Source organism: Sinohyriopsis cumingii, chromosome 18, assembly GCF_028554795.1.
Source record: "Sinohyriopsis cumingii isolate HCF-2022 chromosome 18, ASM2855479v2, whole genome shotgun sequence".
Lineage (NCBI taxonomy): Eukaryota > Metazoa > Mollusca > Bivalvia > Unionida > Unionidae > Sinohyriopsis > Sinohyriopsis cumingii.
Window position 1 is genome coordinate 1,728,422 of NC_142978.1, and position 21,198 is coordinate 1,749,619.

The 21,198-nt window shown below is 34.2% G+C and overlaps 1 protein-coding gene across 4 annotated transcripts in view; it reads right to left on the bottom strand.

The window, feature by feature from the left end:
- The window catches only part of LOC149775957 (uncharacterized), a 185,836-nt gene that overhangs the window by 147,709 nt on the left and 16,929 nt on the right, over nucleotides 1-21,198 (bottom strand). The window contains exon 1 of one of the 4 annotated variants that reach the window (XM_089940788.1): nucleotides 11,145-11,742. The exons of the other annotated variants lie outside the window; for them this stretch is intronic. The gene's annotated coding sequence lies outside the window, so the exon portion shown is untranslated. Of the gene's footprint in view, nucleotides 1-11,144; nucleotides 11,743-21,198 lie in introns of those variants that run through there. 4 annotated transcript variants of the gene reach the window in all.

Below are 21,198 nucleotides of genomic sequence, written 5' to 3' on the forward strand. Positions count from 1 at the left end.
ATATTCCAGTTGTGTTATTTTGTGTAGGACTTCTGTAGCTGTATGAAAATTGTATAGTAAACTATCTTCAGTTTTAAAGCATGCAGCTGTATGAAAATTGTATAGTAAGTTATCTTCACAGTTATAAGGCATGTAGCTGTACGAAAATTGTATAGAAAGCCATCTTCAGTGTTTTAAGGCCTGCAGCTGTATGATAATTATATAGTATACCATCTTCACAGTTTTAAGACTATGAAAACTGTATAGCAACTGACTGCTTTTGAAAAGTCCAACTATCCAGATGTATGTCTTATCCACATTTAGATGACTATCAACAGATTTCAGGAAACATTTAATACACTTTCATTTACCTGAATATGAGGATTGTTAAATTGTACTTTACATGTGACTCAGTATAAGAATTTTCTAACTGTATTTTACATGTCGCTGGGTATGAGAATTGTCAAACTGTACTTTACATGTCACTGGGTATGAGAATTTTCCAACTGTATTTTACATGTAACTGGGTATAAGAATTGTCAAACTGTACTTTACATGTCACTGGGTATGAGAATTATCAACTGTATTTTGCATGTCACTGGGTATGAGAATTGTCAAACTGTACTTTACATGTCACTGGGTATGAGAATTTTCCAACTGTATTTTACATGTCACTGGGTATGAGAATTTTCCAACTGTATTTTACATGTCACTGGGTATGAGAATTGTCATATTGAACTTCACATGTCACTGGGTATGAGAATTATCAACTGTATTTTGCATGTCACTGGGTATGAGAATTGTCAAACTGTACTTTACATGTCACTGGGTATGAGAATTTTCCATCTGTATTTTACATGTCACTGGGTATGAGAATTATCAACTGTATTTTGCATGTCACTGGGTATGAGAATTGTCAAATTGTACTTTACTTGACACTGTGTATGAGAATTGTCAAACTGAACTTTACATGTCACTGGGTATGAGATTTGTCAAATTATACTTCACATGTCAATGAGTACAAGAATCATCTCACTGTATATATCACTTTGAGAATTATTACATTGTACTTTATACGTCATAATCTTCAGCATTTGTCAGAGTGTCTTGTTTACTAAAAAAGAGTTAATGCCCCTTATTTTTATGTCCTGCTGTATGTGCGGTCTTTCAATTTGGTCACGTCTGTCCATCCATCATTCCATAAGTGCTCTATCCATGTGTTTGTTCATTAAGCTTGTTAGCAAGATTGCACAAAAACCATAAAAAGTAATGAAATGAAATTTTGCTAGCTTATGTATTAATATGTTGATGACCTGATGAGATTTTCAGGACATTATGGAAAAAAAATTCTCTATATTTCTTGAGGACCTTTCTTTTGACAAAAATGTGGTTAGCATGATTAAGCAAAAAGCACTCGAGGCAGACAAATCAAATTTGGTTGTCGTTGTTCTGGGGTTTAACGCCATTTTCCAGCACATGATAGGCTATGTATGGCGGCCGGTATTAATGGTGGAGGAAGAACTGGGGAAAACCCTTGGAAGAACCACCAACCCACGAGAAGCTACTAGCAAGCTTTCTCACATACCCACCCACACTGGCTGCAAGTTTGGTAGATGACTGATTCCATTTTTGAACCATAATGGCAACTTTTCTACTTTTTAAACTTTCTGTGGCTCAAACTTTACTGTTGGTGGGGGGAAACAGACATGTCACACTGGAATCATTTAACTACTTCTCTCAAAGCAGACGGTGACAAACAAGATCCTTTTAAATGTCCACACTGACGCAATGATACCTTGGATTAGTTTAAACAATATTTATTACTTTTTACACAATGTACAACAAATCAACTCAGGAGTAGGAAAGAAGCTTAACCTAATCCTTCTCCAATTTAAAACTGAAATTTACATGAACATCATATGTTATAAATTTTACAGAGATTATGTTAAATACAAATCAAAAATACTATATTAACAGAAAAAGGAATGTTTGTCAAATGGGGTGGTTAGGGTTTTGCAGACATCTAGCCAAGATAGCATCATGCAAATTCTTCCATTTTCAGAAAGGCTATTTATCCCCAAGCTTATATTATTATGCTAATAGTACCTAATCTAATTCTGTGAAAATTATTTGTCAAATGAAACAAAAGTTCATACTTGTTACACTGTTTCAGCCATTGTCCCTGTTACCATGTGCCTTAAGACTGCAACTTTTACATGTGTAAATGGTTCACTTAAATTTAACTTCTCCAAAATTATTTCATGCATAACAAAATGCTGACTTGCATTAAGGAATGCTTAACAACTGCTTTATAAGAAAATAAATACAAAAAGTATGGAAGTACTTTGCACTCTCCCTCTCTCAATTCACACTACATAATTATATTTAATCATTAGAAATATTAAAAGTCATCAGTATATGACAATAATAACAATTTCACTACTTAAACAAGGAGAATCTGATTCATTAAATGGGACTACTTATGAGCTAGAATCTGCATGAAACACAATATGACGAGGATTCTGAATGTGTGATAGGCTGATCCCCAATTAAGCTGAATCTGTGCTATGCTTATCCCAAAACTGAAGTAGAATCTGTGCCAGGCTGATCCCAGTATTAGAATGTATTGTGCACTGATCTGAGATTAAGTAGAATCCATGATAGGCTGATCCCAACAAAAAACTATGTTCAGGGCTGATCCCAGATTAATTAGAATCTGTGCTAGATTACTCCCAGCATATCTAGGCTGATCCCAGATTAATTAGAATTTGAAAGGCTAATTCCCAGATTAGTGTATTTCTGGAATGATCCAGATTAAGTAAAACAAGAGTGTAATGATCCCCCTGCATTGCAACAGCTATAACAGTCCTGGCATTATTATTAGTATACTCTTATGTTACTTGTTTAGGCTCAAATAAACAGTAACACAAGAAAGAATGAAAACAACAAGCTTTGAAAAATACAATAATTTATTTCCTTGGAAAAATTCTGTAAAAATGAAAAAATATGAACTTACAGTTTTAAGAATCAAATCCAAAAATAATCCAAGAATAAAATTTTAGTAGTCCTAATAACAAAATGTTCTATTGATTTCAAGTTCGAATCCCGACAAAGAATCCAAGACGAAAGATGATGACGTATGGTGAAATCTGTGGTGCTTAATTCTACAGTTCCTTGTAGAAACAAGAATTATCACTCCTGTTTTGGAAATTTAAATAAATTTCTCATAAGAACTGTCTATGATTAAGAATCTCACATAAGCACATGCATTTTCCAGGAAAAAAGAATTAATTCTTTTTAAATCCAAGTAATCTGAAACAACTTCCAGTGTAACAGCCCAGCTTCTACTGAGAATAATTCTCCGAAGTAGAGGTTATATGGTCTTCTAAAATGTAAACAAGGTGGTCACGTGATCATGTTCTGAAAGCTCATAGAAAGTAAATATTTGTTAAAGATCACATCTACCCGGTGTGGCTCTGACAAAAACCAATCATTCTACTCTAAGAAATAAAAAAAAAATTGTTTACATCTTAAACACGAAGTCCCATCATGACCTCGACGACAACCAATCATTTTAAAATATAGACAGAACTTGTTTACATGGTTGCTACAAATTTTGAAACAAGGTCAAACTATTTTCTGAAAAAGTGTCATCTCTAGTGAAAAAATTTACATTACAGTAGCATTTAATGAAAAACAAAAATAAAAAAACTGACAAACAATTAAATTGAAATAAATATATATTAAATCAGATATAATTAAATCAAATATACATAACAATAGAATGTTAGTCTCCAACTGGGGAATAAAGTGAAAATAAATGTGACAGTTATTGTTTTGTTTTGTTTTTCATTTGTTGTGCATATTTAATTTGTATTATTTGTTGGCTTTTCTCAATGACTGCATGTTAAATACATTTGTATTTTGTACTGGACCTTGTCCAAAATAAAGTTCACTGTGTACCTGACCAGGGATGTTTACTTTGTAAAAAAACAAATAGCTAATATCACTCTGTGAGTGTGGATTAAATAATTTGATCATTATCAATGGAGGTAAATATGTTTATCTTGGACATCAGATTTCAACTTGGAAATCCCTACACTTGTTCACAACTTTAAATTTTTAAAGTAGCCTGACCTACATCCTGGCTCTATTATTGTGTCTTATTTTTTTATATAATATTGTTTAGTTGAAAAATTACTCATTCATGAAGCAAAATCAGTCTTATTGTTGTGTTCAGTTTTTCATTTAGGTGAGATTTTTTATACTCACATTATTATTCACTGGAATTACAAAATGCTCAATAATATTCTTGCACATAACATTAATTGGGAATTATACTGAATTCGGACAAGAACATTTTTGGATTATATTACTGTGATACATTAAAAGACTGTTTGCATGTCATCACATCCAGGCCACCAACTGACTGGCTCATCAGAGACTACAGGTACATCACATTCAATACTGGAACTGAATTGGAATTTAATACATCTGAACTTGTTATAGAACTTTTAGGACTATTTGGGATTTAATTCAAAATAATGTAAATTAATTTAAATTTTCACTCTGTATTCTAAAGAAATAAATTACTTGTTGACTTTTATAAAACTTGTTGGTTTCAGCTCTTTTCTGTGACTTAGCTCAAGACCATAAAGTCAAATACATTAAAGAAAAAGTACAGAATAAGAGTACCCAAGAGGAAACCAGTTGATAACCAGAGATGAAAGAGATTATGAAAGAAGACTAATGCTGATTGGATATGTGAGATGAGGAAAATAAGAGAAAACAAGTGATGATCTATGAATCCCAAAATATATGTATCTAAACTTGTTGGAAAAAATCATCTTAACTACATATATCTAAATTTCATAGAAAAATCATCCTAACTAGATCTATCTAAACCTCATTGTTGTGTCCAGTATTTCATTTGGGCTCAAATTTACTGATTCAAATTATTTAATTCACCAGAAATACAAGGTTCTCATCCAAAATAACATTCTTGGAAATATAGACTTGATTTTATAGTGAAATTTCAGATAAAGATATATTCTTGGATTGTATCGTTGTGATTCAACAAAAGACTGTTGGAACATCACCAAAATATAGGCTACCACAGCACAAAAACACTTCCATTGCTGGATTTATTTTGGAACACCACTAGAGATAATTCAGAACTTTTAATCATTAAGACATTCTAGGATTATTTGCAATTTAATTTGCAATGTCATAAGTTCTTTCCTTTTACATTTTCACTTTGTATTTGAGGGAAATACATTTTTTTCAATTTTATAAAGATTGTTGCTTCTCACTTTTTAATATTATTTATTTTAAGACCACAGTGCCATAGTAATTACTCATTCCAATTAAATGCTAGATTTCCACATCTCTCTTTTAAGATGACTGTTTAGTAAGATTATTTTGTTAATTCCTTTTTTAAAGTATGAATTATTTTCACACTTAATGTGGCCATGCAATGAAAACCATAAAGGCTTATAAGAATTGTTAGTCCTACACATTACACATCAGGTTGATTTACTTATCTTGCAGTCATGTGACTACTTAAACTATAACATACCTTTGACAAGTAACATTTCTTTTTAAAGAAACACTTTTTCAAGTTTGTGAACCAATGCAGTTTTGAGTCATTGTCAATCCTTCAAAAGCACCCCATACACATCTGGACAATACATTCAGTTAGAAGTTATTATATGGACAATACATCCAGTTAGAAATTATTATATTTTCTTTCATGTACATTTACTTACATGTAGCAATATGAAACAATATCATGATGAACCAAACGTTTTTAATATATTGTCAAATATGTTCAATAAAGAAAAAATGAATCCTGTAATGTTGTTTTTGTTGTGGGCCCCTCATATACATGTAGACTATCTGTACATGGCAGCCAGCATAAATGGTGGAAGAAGAACCCTGGAAAACCACAGGAAGAACCACCGATCCACGAGAGGCTACTGGCAAGGTTTCTCGCGTACCCACGTTAGCCGAGCCTGAGACTCGAACGCAAGACAGAGGTGAGATGGCAGTGATCTGGAATGGCGAGTTATTTTAAACCACTCAGCCACTCACCCCCCCCCCCCCCCCGATTGGAACCACAAGTGATAAGTACATTGTTTACAGTTTTATCATGTGCTTCTTATGATAAGCTGTTTAACCTCAAACAATAATGTTTTAATGCGTATTGGAGGTTATTTTAGCAAAACAAAATCATATATATATATATATATATATATATATATATATATATATATATATATATATATATATATATATATACTAAATCAGGGGTCTCAAACAAGCAACCCATGGTCTCCATGCAGCCTGCCAAGTTGTATCCTATGGCCCGCAAAATGATTGGTGCCACAAGATGTCATGTGGTGTGGCCCTCGGACCATCAAAATGAATACCCATTTCTTTATCCTGTCCCTTTATAAACCAAACATGAAATACTGGTTCTTCATGAAATGTACCATAAGAAGTCACCATCAGTGCTAAAACGGGAATGGACAATATCAAACAATTCACAGACTGGACAGATGTAGAGTGTGTGTGATTTGGATTTTTAACAGTTTTATATTTGAAATAATGTTTATAGTTTTATATGGATCTTGAAACAAACATTCCGGAGCAAGAGTATCTAAAAGTGACTGACACTCTACTGGGCATCTAAATGTGACTGACACTCTACTGGGCAAAGAGAATTTCTAGAAATTTGTGACAAGATCATTTTTCTTCCTTTTAACTGTAAAGTGTTGAAACCATCTATTACATTCTTCAGCAATAACAAATATTTCAAACCAGCTGCTGTGTTGCAAATATTGAACATTAGTTTGGAACCATTTTCATCTAGGACAAAGTGAACGTTAAAAAAAGTCTTTGGTGAAAACCCATTGTCAAAATGATCTTCATCCATTCACGGGAAAAAGTGACAACAAGATTTTTAAGACAGTCATCATGGCAGCCATATTGTATGTACAAATGGCACCATTTTCATTTAGAACAAACTAGGTATCATAAAAAGTCTATTGGTTAAAACTACACATTCATATAGCCATAAATGTGATATCCATTTCTAGAGGAATAGAGATAATATTTTCAAGACATGACATTCCACTGAGGAATAGTAGTAACACTTTTCAAGGTGGTCACTGTGGTAGCCATCATGTCAGATCAGCACCATTTTCATTTAAGTCCAAGTGGACATCATAAGTAAGAAGTCATCTGGTGAAAACGTCACATCACAGTGAGTTGTGATAACAAAATTTTAAGATGGCTGCCATGGTAACTATATTGGATGTCAGATTGGCATCTATATTTAGGGCCAGCTAGGCATCATAAGAAGTCTTTAAATGAAAACCCCATGTTGATATGACTGGACCTGTATGTATCAAACTGGTCACTCAGAGGTCAACCTGGCAGCCACCATAAATTCTTGGAACATAAATTCAAAATTAGCCCTAAAATTCACCTGGGTCACAAATCAATTCAGTCAAAATCTTCATCTTACAAAAGAAATGTACTGAATTTCAATATATGTACATGCACAAATCATGTGACAAAGTGAATAATAACAACATTCAAAAACTCGTGAGTGTGAATGAGTCAAACTGTAGGGAATGCAGGTTATACAAATGGTTTTCTTTTTAAATTTCTGCAATATGGTAGTTCTACTTCCCTCTCCTTTTGAAAGAAATTCCTTTGAAATATTGTGTATGTATGTTGTTTGTTCCTTTTATCTTCTACAGACAAAGATACATAACAAATTATCCAAAAGAACTGTGTTGCATACTTGTTATGAATACAGGTGCCTCTCTATACCATATGTCACAGCTTGATACACTTGGAATGGTCATATGTCTCTGTATACATCTAACACAGGGTTATCCAATTCAGAACCTAATATGAGAAAGAATCTAGCTTACCAAAGGTTTTCATTTGGCCTGTCAACCATTCATAACTTGAACTGACTGGTAGTGGAAAACATCAGCCAAGTTTATAAAAGACTTTGTGAGAATGAAAAACAAAAATGCAATGTGGCCACTTTTGAGAAAAGATTGGACACCTGTGATTAAACATATTTTGTTGAATCCAGACTCCTTCTGCAATGAGAGAGAGAGAGAGAGAGTGTGAGAGTGAGAGAGAAAATATTAGTATGTCACTTTAGGAGAATAAGCTGATGACACTGAAGGTGGTGGCATCTTTCAGAACAAATTTATAGAGTTGAGGTGGTATTATGCCATCTGTGTCTCCTACACACATTCCTGACTCAGTGCGTACCTCCTGAAGGCTGAACTCCGTCATAAATGTATACCCGACAGTGGAGAACACTCTTGTTGATTGTGTTGATTTCCACCCTGTAGTATTTTGACTGTATACCCTGACAGAGGAGAACACTCTTGTTGATTGTGTTCATTTCCACCCTGTAGTATTTTGACTGTATACCCTGACAGTGGAGAACACTCTTGTTGATTTGTGTTCATCTCCACCCTGTAGTATTTTGACTGTATACCCTGATAGTGGAGAACACTCTTATTGATTGCATTCATTTCCACCCTGTAGTATTTTGACTGAAAACTGACAGTGTAGAAAACTCTTGTTGATTGTATTCATTTCCACCCTGTAGTATTTTGACTGTATACCCTGACAGTGGAGAATATTCTTGTTGATTGTGTTCATTTCCACCCTGTAGTATTTTGACTGTATACCCTGACAGTAGAGAACACTCTTGTTGTGTTTATTTCCACTCTGTAGTATTTTGACTGTATACCCTGACAGTGGAGAACACTCTTGTTGATTGTTTTCATTTCCACTCTGTAGTATTTTGACTGTATACCCTGACAGTGGAGAACACTCTTGTTGATTGTTTTCATTTCCACTCTGTGGTATTTTGACTGTATACCCTGACAGTGGAGAACACTCTTGTTGATTGTTTTCATTTCCACCCTGTAGTATTTTGACTGTATACCCTGACAGTGGAGAACACTCTTGTTGATTGTTTTCATTTCCACCCTGTAGTATTTTGATGTGAACTGTTTCTGTATGTGGACATGCTACCTGAGATATTCTTGGAGTTTATAAGAAAATGTGGTTTATACAACAAATTTTCATCTTGTTTAAAGGAATTTACATGTGTTATTTGTATCCATTTTTTTTCTTCATAATTTAACATATTAACTTTTTTATATTTTTTATCTTGTATTTATCTTATCTTTTGGGAAGGCTCATCTTCCTAAAGTTTTGTTTGATTCGTTTGTTCATATTTTAAACTTAACCTTTCCCTGGCACCACATAGCCATTTTGTGATGATTGCCATTAAACACTATTACATACATAAATGCATGCATGCTTACACACACACACACACACACACACACACACACATGCAGTTTAGATGGGTGGGCAACAGTGGAAATTTCTAGCATGTAAAAAGTCTTTCTGCAATTTTCCAAATGTTTTCAGAGTAGGAATCAGGGTTCTTGGACTTGTAATATAACTTGAGATTAAATAAGCTAATCCAGTATGGGAATTTATGGAATAAAGAAAAACATGACTGTGTAATAAGACTGAATGTATATTAATGACCTAACCATATTTTATTGCTATAAAGTACTCATTAAGCACTGTCGATAGCAGGTTCAATTTCTGTAAAGGGGTTATTAAGCAAACTTTGTATAATTTCCGATAAAATAACCATCATGCCATTTTTTCATGTTTATTGCTTCTTTTTGCATGCAAATGCATCAAGGGATCACAGATTTTGCTATTTCACTTGTACATCATAAGGTACTCTCTCATAATAATGCTTGTTACGGAAGCCATGGAGTATGCTGCCTTATAATCAGGTTTTATAATGAAGCATGATACAGTACTCCGTCATTATAAAGCTATCCAAGGAAGTCATAGAGTGCCTTATAGTGAAACCACCTTATAACAGAGTGTGTGATACATATAGATTTACTACCATATAATGAAATGGGATACTTCAACATACCTCCCTATCACAGGAACCATGCTATAAGTTACAATGAAGGGCTTTATAGTGAAAGAGTACTGTATATCATATTCACAGTCAGACAAGATTATTTAATCTGAGAATTTATTTGGAGTAGTCTGCTTTTGTTAAGTTGTCATGCATTTGTAAAATCATTGCTTTATGAATGGCACAATATGACAGGTGTCATCACACTATACCACAGTGTTTTTAACGCTACAAGATTTTAAATTTAAAATGTCAGTACAACTTATTTCCCATACTCTGACAGTAACTGTAACCAAAAACTTTTTGTGAACAATTTTAATAATCACAAATTCACTGCAGTGAAATAAAAGGATGAAATCAACAAAAATTACTGAAAACTTTTTCAAAATCTTGAACGATTTAGTAAATAGGTCATGCTGGCTTTTGTTTGTGGAAAACCAATTTCTCTCAAGAACTGTGCAATACTGAACAAATCTAACTTGATAATTTTTCTTTGTGCCCACATATCTGAACAATGTATTACATTTAGCATTAACAATTTTTTCAAGTTCTGAACTTTGCAACTTTCAACTTGTTTCAATGTCCAGTAGGTTTATCTCAAAAGAAGTTAAGAAAAGTGAACAGCATTAATTAATATTACAATTAGTACAGATCTAGTCATGCAGAGATTTTGTATTTTGATAAATCCCTCATGCTGTCAGGGAAAAGCAATAATGTAAAAACTGCATTATAATGCTGTATATATTCATTCATGAGTTAAGTTCAACTGCAAACTGCACATACCCAGATCTGCCACTGCATAATGCACAGGCATATCTGCATCAATGCAGTTTCACAGGGACTCATCGATAAAGTACAAGATACTACATGATACCACAAGATGTCCAAAAGATGCTCACAAGACACAACATGATACAACAAGAAAACTACAATGATACCACAAGATTACATGATAACAGATACCATAAGATGTGTACTAAATACATGTACTAGACACCATACATATGGCATAACATTCACTAAGATTACCAAAAGAAAACAAATTGGGCAACCAAAATATACTGATCCAACAGGCAACAATTTTAAATGTACTTCATTTAGCACCACATGATTCATAAACAAAATCATAATGCATTTTACACCAGGTAAATTTTCAACCTACCTTTTCTTCTGAACTCTTGTTGATTTTAATCCTGGAAAATCACATTTAAAGCCAAATGAAACACATCTGAACGTTTACTCCAGCCAGGTAAATCCCTTTCTCTAGCTGTTGGAACCTGAGGAAATTTCAAATCAGTTTTGTACCAATTTCTGCAGAACAAATATATATGATCAGCACACACTTGATTAGTGGTAGTTCACCTCCACTGGAACCCAATGAATCAACAAATTCAGAGATAAATTCCAGTGTTAAGTCCAGTGTTAAGTCCAGTGTAATATGTGGTCAAATTACAGCCTCTTTCATCCTAATCAGTAAGTTGCTACTCCACCTAGACTGTGATAAGAAAGCCAGCAACCTGCAAGGTATGTCAAAACACCAAGACACTGAAACCAAACCAATTAGGAATTCAAAAACCAGGTGTAAACTCTTCCTTCCATTTATGCAGTCATTTATGTTTATATCCCTGTAACTGAAGATGACAAAGTCAACAATAAATCATATATAGTCAACTGATGTTCAGTCAGCATTAAAGAAATACATGACCATTACACTTAATCCATCACATTACTTGAATCTGTTTTACAAACTGAATCTGCCAATGAATGACTTCTGCTGCGAAAAGAGTATAGGGTGTTCACATACTTATTGACATGTCACTAAATATATCCACAGGGTATTACGTAACTAAACCCTGGTTTCCCACGATTGTCCATAGTCATTCAACCTTTCTGGGTTTTTTTGACAACTGATCCATATTCTGGAGTGATAATTATTCTAAAGAATAGACATGCATATTATTAACAGCCTGATCCCTTTCACCACATGATCATATCACACATACTGTAGTCACTCATTTTTAGTACATATTTAACACCAAACAGCACAGACCTAGGTTAGCTGTCACAAAATGCAAGGGTAGATCAGGGTCTACTCTGCTTAAAACTGTGTCAAAAATGAACAGCATGGACCCCAACTTTCTGTCAGGTTATGCAATGGCAAATCTGGGTCTAACATTGTTTACAATTGGGCATACATTAAATGCAAACAACTATACCACTATGTTATGAATAATCTATGTAGCATGGACTTCTAAGTGAATATATATGGTACCTGAATAGATTCTTGAAATGTACCTGAGGAGGTTATTTAAAGATACATACTTTTATAAGAAATGTATGAAATACATTGAATGATTTCTACCTGTAATGAACCTTGGTGTATACAGTACGGAACTCATTCAATGAGTTTCATTAATTTATTATAAAATATTCAGATATAATCATTCATTGATCAAATTCAAAGAAAACAAAATCTAACTTTAAACTAGTTATGCATGTAAGTTGAATATAACACACATGTACATACCTATGAATACTGTACAACACATGTACATACCTATGAATACTGTACAACACATGTACATACCTATGAATACTGACCCGACATGGGTTTATTTATTTCCTTCTGTAAAATCTATTCAGTGACAAAATGTGTTAAGTTTTATGTTTACAAGAATGCTACATGCTAAACAGGTTTTTCATCCTTCCATTCATTTACATTTTGTACCTTTTTCTATAATATATTAAGTAGCTATAGAATAAAAATTTCAAACACTATTTATACTCGTTTATAAGATGAATCCAAGTGCAAACAGCACAGACCCAGATCTGCCATCACATAATGAGCTGACAGATCTGGGTCTGTGCAGTTCATTAGGAGTAATCAGCAGAACAAACAACATATAGATGCTTTCTGATAAAGTCACTAGCAGATGATATTCTGCCCATTTTACCTGCACGATGGGCAACCTGGCAGTTTCCCATATATGCGAGCACCTAAACTGACCATTTTACACAAGACACACTGAAGCCAAATCAACTTATAAATCAGAAATATAGATACTAACAGAAAGCCTGTTTTGCATTCTGTTTATGTATGTATTTTTTGTAACAGTATCTTGAGACTCAGTGAATTTATTTCATCTTCTGAACACCATATAAACTCAACAGTTGTTGTTGTTGTTTTTGTTGTGGGTTTTAACGCCATTTTTCAGCACAAGATAGGCTATGTATGGCGGCCAGTATTAATGGTGGAGGAAGAACCGGGGAAAACCCCAGAAAGAACCTTACCGACCCACGAGAAACTACTGGCAAGCTTTCTCACATACCCACATTGGCTGAATCTTAGACTCGAACCCACGCAGACAGAGGTGAGATGGCAGTGATCCGTAACGGAGAGTGCTTTAGACCACTCGGCCACTCGGGGCACCTAAACTCAATAGTAAATCTGCCATTATACAACAAATATGGTGGCTGATGACATCAATCAAGAACTACCTACACCCTGGTCTGCAGGCGCATTATGCTACGGCGGATATAGGATGTTTGTTGTTAGCAGTATGAAGACTTAAAGTGAATACAGCTTTTTTCTACAGTTAACAGATCATAAACCCATACTGATGAGCACGCACCTCTCATCTGAGATGAGTGTGTGTGTGTGTGATTTGGAATTTTTAACGTAGCTTTAACAATTTTTCAGTCATATAGCTACAATGTCTGAAGTGTGGCAGTTTATAGTGATGTCTAGCACTGTGGCATCATGCCGCAGACATGTAACATGATGTCCCACCCAGTCACATTATCCTGACACCGGGCCGACCAGTCCTAACACTAACCTCTTAATGCTGAGCACCAAGCGAGGCAGTTGTTAGTACCATTTTTGTAAGTCTTTGCTATGACTCGGCCGGGGATCGAACCCATGACCTCCCGCATCCAAAGAGGATGCTCTAACCAGAGCAGTCCATCTGAGATGAGTATCAAGCTCAATGCCTAATCTTACTGTAGGGAAAATACTGTAATTCTAAATGTGTGTCAGTTTGACACCCCATTCTGAAATGAATCACTGGGTCTAACACTTCATGCTTCAGGTGTCAAAACAATCTACATACATAATAACTGACTTTTACAATCTGTTTATCTAGATTACAGGCTGCACATAAATTACAAAAATATGCCTGTCAAACCCTAAACCAAGCTAACAGCTCCTGACCTCCAACCAATACTAAAGGTGTTACACATGATGCAATTTACAGGTGTATTGGAAGCTAGATGAACACTGCAGCTTAATGTCCATCACCGAGCTGCCTGCCATTACATAGCATATACAGTTCATGTTGTCATAACTTCAACATTCTTTAACCTCTAAACTTCAGACTTCACATGATTCACTATGCTAACAAGTAGGTGTGGTTATTTATGGTCTGCCAACAGGTAAACTTTTGTTATTCTGTATGATTATATAGTTACTAATTTAACATTTCACAATTATATGGATATGTAAATCTGGTAATTAAAATCTAGTTTCATTAATGCAGGCCCTAAGGTCCAAATAATTACACACATTTCTTATGTATCCTCCTTTAAGAGATTGCCAGGGGTGTAAAAATGGTCTTTATCTTCAGGTTCATACTAAGTAATGTGTATATCTAAAAGTCAAAAGTGCATTTGTCTGTCCCTGTAAGAAATGATTTCACATCTAGGTAGAATGATTTAGGGGTGATAAAGCAGTGCTGAGCATGGCAGATTCATGTACAATATAGATTTCATTTGGATTTAACAGACATACCCTAACCTAATTATTTTCTTCAGGAGAGTTTTATTTATTATTCAAGAAGTCTGAGCAAATCAATTCAGCTCTGACTGTTTTTACACACACGCTTGTCACGAAACATAACCTATAACACTTCTGATGTTAGGAAACTCATTTACTTACCTTACGCTAAACAGCAGAGCTAATCTATGAGGTTTCAATTTACGATGTGTCCCTTTCAATCATGATGTATTGCACGGTTCCCAACACCCTTTATACTGAAACTGATCCAAAGTTTGGGCTTTTGATTTAAATTAATATCTCTGATTTAAAAGCAAGTTATGGTTTATAAGAGAGAGAGAGACAGAGACAGAGACAGAGATAGAGGAGGGGTCTTGATAAAATAAACAGCCCTCATTCAAAATCAGAGAGCACCTGTACTATATACATGAAGAGAACACTTGTCTCTTAGTAACAAACAATTTATTCAGATCTAAGTTATTAATTACAGTGAGGGACGAATATATGTTTACAGACAGACATTTGTATATTTTGTCATGTTTGTTCAAGAGCACCAAAAAGAGAACAGTCATTTACTCTAAAACAATCATTAGAAATCCGCAAAAAGCTTTTTCTGTGAAATATTCATTTATTCCTGGAATTATCAATGAGGCTTCAATGATTCGTGCATAAATCTTCCTATGATCAGCATAGGAGAGATAGGAAAATGCATTTTCTATATTTAAAAAATACTTATTTCCTAATATCTGTAAACAGTATAAAAAGCAGCAATTGCTCTTATTGAAATTTATATTGTAATTTTTTTTTCTTCCCAATCTTACTGTCAAATGGTATTAAAGTGGCCCCTGTCTCGAAAGATGACTCGATCTGCCAAAAACTGGTCTTTTAGGACAGATGATCTTTCATGACAGGTCATGCCACAATATAATTAATAAATTAGTAAACAGAATCTGGTCTCTCAAAACAGTGGACTATTGTGACATTTCACAACACTATACTCAATATATCTTTGCACTGAGAATCTTGTTTCTTCAGATAGGTAGATTCTCATAAAAGTGGCCTTTCCAGACAGGTTCTATTACATAATCAATTCTTGTTTTTAGAAACTGTCCATCTAGTAGACAAATCTGGGTCATTAAAACATCTGGAGATGGAAGTTATCGCACAATTCCTGCCTGTTTAATAACTGCCAATATAACAGTTGACTGATATTTAAACAAAGTTAAAACTTCCAGAGACGGAAGTTATCACACAATTCCTGCCTGTTTAATAACTGCCGATATAACAGTTGACTGATATTTAAACAAAGTTAAAACATCCTGAGACGCAAGTTATCACACAATTCCTGTCTGTTTAATAACTGCCAATGTAACAGTTGACTGATATTTAAACAAAGACTTTTAAATTTAGGACAGACCAAAATAATGCATCTAAATCTCAGACCAAGCAAATCTTGTGGCTATGATCAGTAAGACCAGTTTTGTCCTGCCTATCAGATTTGTCCAAGTTCCCATCTATATGTGCACATGTATTTTAAGGGAATGTCTGTAATGGATAGTTGAAATTTTTGTATTTTGTGGCACAGCAACAGAAAGAAGGTTATTCAGTGCAGAGGCAACGGGAGTAAAGTAGCAACATCACATGACAAGTCTTTAACAAAGTGCATGACGTCAATGGTGGTCATCATAATGCTATCATGTGGGACTGAATACAAATTAAATACACCAATGTATCAACATATATGGATCATGTATGTTAAGCTGAAATATTTACAATGACAGTCCATGGTAAAAAATATGTAATGCTGTGAAAAAAGTGTGGGAAAGTTGGTTGTAATTTCTTCTTATATTTCCTTTCTTTTTATCTAGCTGTGTTACTTCATGTCACAGTTTCCAATTTCAAATTCCAGTTCAATACTAAGACAACAACATTTACATATGCCATGTTAGCCCTGTAAATGTTTACAAAAACCATTTAAATTATAAATAAGCACACAACAAAGTGACAAATTTGTATTCTGGTATTAATTGAAATGGCTATAAGTAAGTATGGCAAATAATGACTAGATTGAAAGTATTTCATAACTGTTTATTGAAACTGGCAGGAAACAGAAAGCTAAATGCACAGAGTTTTCCTACATTAGTAGAAGCACTTAACAAATATACACATGTATCTTAATAGTGAGCACATCACCTGCGGCAAAAAGTTACTAACCTGACAATCAATTACTGTCTCTAAGTGGAATCTATAATGTCAGCAGCAATGTACTGAAAAACTTATCATGTGTCCACATGATTTTTGACCATGCAGTATAGTGTTATGTATATTTAATTTAATTGTTTGTTTATTGGTTTTTAATTTTTTATTTCATTACATGTTATTGTAATGTAATATTGTATGCTGGACTTGACCTTGTCTGAAATTGAGTTCGTTTCTGCTTGACATGATCGACTTTTTTTAAATTTTTTATTTCATTTATGTAAACAACTAATAATAGCTTCATCATTCTCTACATGTATGAGCTTATTATCAGGATTATTATTCAGGTAAACAAAGGAGGCATAAATATGTTGATCAGGGTCTGGGTTTTGGAGATTCCTAAGTGAATAGTATAGGCTATTGTGTTGTAAATAAACAAGGCTCATTAGATCATTCTAGAAGGTTATTTTCCATTAGGTAGTGGTTTTTAGAAAATGCTAATTGTGACCTGAGGTCAAGCAGAGAACTATATTATCTTGTGACTGTGAGAATTTTGCCAGTCGTGCTGTAATCTCTAGTACTTTTACGTTGTATAATATGCTATGACCAGTTTGGGCTGAATTTTATTTCTTCAAATTATTGAATTCAAGTGATTATTTTTTCTGGAAATACAAAAGTGCTCTGATAAAATTCTTGGATAAAGACATCCACTGGAATTTATACTGAATTCAAACCTGGAATAATATTTCTGTGATTCAAAAGAGACTGCTGACACATCAGTACTTTGCAGGCCATAACAGACACATCATCGCTTTCAGTTTTGGATCTCTTTAGGCCCTGAACTGAGTTTTATTCAGGATTTTTTATTACTAGGTCATTTGTCTTTAATTCTCTAATTAGTTTTGGATTTAATCTGCAATACCATAAGTTCTTTTTTCTCATTTTTCACTTTGTATTCTAGTGAAATAAATTATTTTTTAAATTTAACAAACCTTGCTGTCTTCCCTCTTTTCTGTTACTTATTTTAAGAGCATAGACTCATAACAATAGTTATGGGAAAGGAATTCAAAAATACTTGGTCCAAACTAAACCCCTTGTACCATGTGAAAACAGAACAAAAGACTATTACACTGCTGTGGCCATAAAAGGCAAAACCTAGAGATAACCATCTGGAATATGACACCACATAAATCTTAATGAAAATTGAATATAATCTTTACCAATTTACAGACAATACAGCAATTTAAACAGGTAAGTTTACAACAAGTCTTAGTTTCTATTGTACATAAATTATAAGGTAACATTAGAATCTATTACAATTTGGTATTTACCTGCAAGTGTTTTTGACCTGATACATATACAAGTAGAAGTTCTGGTTGCTGGGACCCATATTCAAACTTTAATCTAATTGTTAAGTAATAATAGTTATTTATTTCATAGAAGCAAAATTGAAACCATGCCTGAGATTTGGCAAGGCCTAAAAAAAGATACAAGTTTAAGTCAACTGACAATCCCTGTTTTTTTCATAGTTGATCCTAGCACTTCCACCCACTCCTGGGTTAAAAATAAATAAATCATTCAACCAAAAAAATTCAAAATCTAATTGACTAATTGATCTGGTTTATCCCAGTACTTGAAGTGCTCAGGACATTATATACACTAATTATTATAATAAATATGTTTAAAACAAACAAAAAAAAACACCTACCCACCTACCCTAATTTTAAAACCAATGCTATAGGAAACACATATTGAGGGGGTGGGGGTGGAGGCCAAACCTACCTTATTTTAATACCCCAAAAGAACACTCTTTACAACACCAAGAGGGCCTATACTATCTTTGAATCCGAGAGAAGCAAGCAAAATAAAGGTGATCTTCAAGAGATACCAGCATTAAGTAATAGACTGTGCCAGTGGTCTAGTGGTTAGAGCGTCCGCCTCGGATGCAAAAGGTTGTGGGTTCGATCCCCAGCCAAGTCATACCAAAGACTAATAAAAATGGTACTAACAGCTGCCTCGCTTGACACTCAGCATTAAGAGGTTAGTGTTAGGACTGGTTGGCCTGGTGTCAGGATAATGTGACTGGGTGGGACATCATGTTACACGTCTGTGGCATGATCCCCCAGTGCTAGACATCACTATAAAGTGCCACACTGCAGACATCGTAGCGATATGACTGAAAAATTGTTAAAGCTATGTTAAAAATCCAAATCACACTCAGACACACATTAAGTAATAGGGATGCAGCAAATTCATTACATTTCAGTCAACCAACCAAATATGTTGTATCACATAATGTGCAGTCTTCCAAGAAAACAGGGATTATACTATCCACCTCATGATTTCTTACAGAAGGCAGAGGCGGGGTTTGCACCTACCCCATTCTTCCTAATAATTCAAATAAGTCAAAATTATGAAAACATCAAGCCTTCAGGTAAACATTATCTTCATTTTGACAATTTTGTTAAATTTCCAGGTATGAAAAATATCATAGTTTGTTATTTTCTTTTATGTTCTTTTTTACATTTCCATCTTTTCTTCAGAAAGTAGGAAAAATACTGAAGTCAAGGATGTCTTAAACCTCTGCCAGAGTCATTGCAGCACTGCTAATTTTGGTTACACTCTCTTTTCTAAACTAGATCAGGTGAAATACAATCTTACAATACATTAAAATGTATGAATATTTGAGAAAAAGTCCTGATTCTAATGTCAGTCATTAATTTAAGCTCAAGTAGGCTTAGGCACACAAAATATGAGACAAGACAAAGTCTTTGGCAGAATCTTTGTTTCATATGCTTTTTCAAAACTGATTTATGCTGCAATTTACGTTGAATATTCTTTGAGTCTGTAAAAACAGAAAATTGTGTGGTCCATTTGTCTTGGAGAGGAAGCCACATTAACTGAGTTGTAGTTGTTGTAGAGTTTAATGCCATTTTTCAGCGCAAGATGGCTATACATGGTGGCCAGTATAAATGGTGGAGGAAGAACCTGGAAAAATCCCAGAAAGAACCATTGACCCTCAAGGAGCTACTGGCAAGCTTTCTCACACACCCACATGGCCGAGCCCAAGACTCAAACCCACGCAGACAGAGGTGAGATGAAAGTGATCCATAATGGTGAGTGCTTTAAACCACTCAGCCACTTGGGGCCCCAATTCAGTTGGTAGTTTAACTCATAGATTTAACACCTGCCAAGTTAAGCTAAGATCAGATGCCTTAAGTGTTCTTGAGAAAGGCACTTAGCTCCAGTTTTCTCAGCATGATAGCCAATAATGCCTCAAAAGTGCCAATAAAGCACCAAAAAAATTGCCTTGGAATATTTAACTGACAATGTGCATCACATACTTAATAAACACAATTCCATAAAAACTGACACACTTGTCTTAGCAAAATCTTGAGATTGGATTCGCTTGTAAAATGAATCCACAAATTATCAAGCAAAAAAACCATTCTGATATGATTCAGCCAGTTTTTGGTCAATTCAGGCCTGTAATTTTATGCTGTTCAAATATCACAATTTCACAAACACCATTTTAAAATATTTCTTGTCATGCACAAGCTTGTTCTATGCCATGCCATTTAAACCATATGTAAATCAGAGAAATGTTCATACAAGGTTTACATGCATTTTATACCCATAAAATATTTTACATCTGTTTCATGTAACAGTAAGAGGTAAGTGTGTCCAACAAACGGCCCAAAGGCTGCACCAAATGTGGCCCAGTTCTCCACAAGGAACTGTTGTTACTCATGTGGCCATCTTGTTAAGCATTTTATCTGTTTTTGACCCCAAACAACTGAAATCCCTATCTTAAGGCATTGAATATGTAAAAAAAAAGAGGTTTTGTTCAGTTTAATTATGCAAGATAAGGTATTAATTATATAGGAACAATGACTGAATTCGGTTTTTAATTACTGTCAAGTATTTACCATAGAAAAATGGCAAGAATCTATACTCAAAAGTTTTGCCTTTGCTTCTGATTAAAGATTTCACACTCTACAATGAATGCTGATGTCTCCATTAATATTATGCACAAGAACATAAATGCTAGATTTTGCTGTCACATTGAGATGTTCCAAGTTGTCATACAGGCAAAATACATATCAAAGAATTTACAGATGACATAAAATTAGAATATATTTACATACAAGCTACTGTATATACTCAGTTATAAGTTGAATCCAACTGCAAATTGCACAGACCCAGATCTGCCATTGCATAAAGTAGTGGCAGATCTGAATCCATG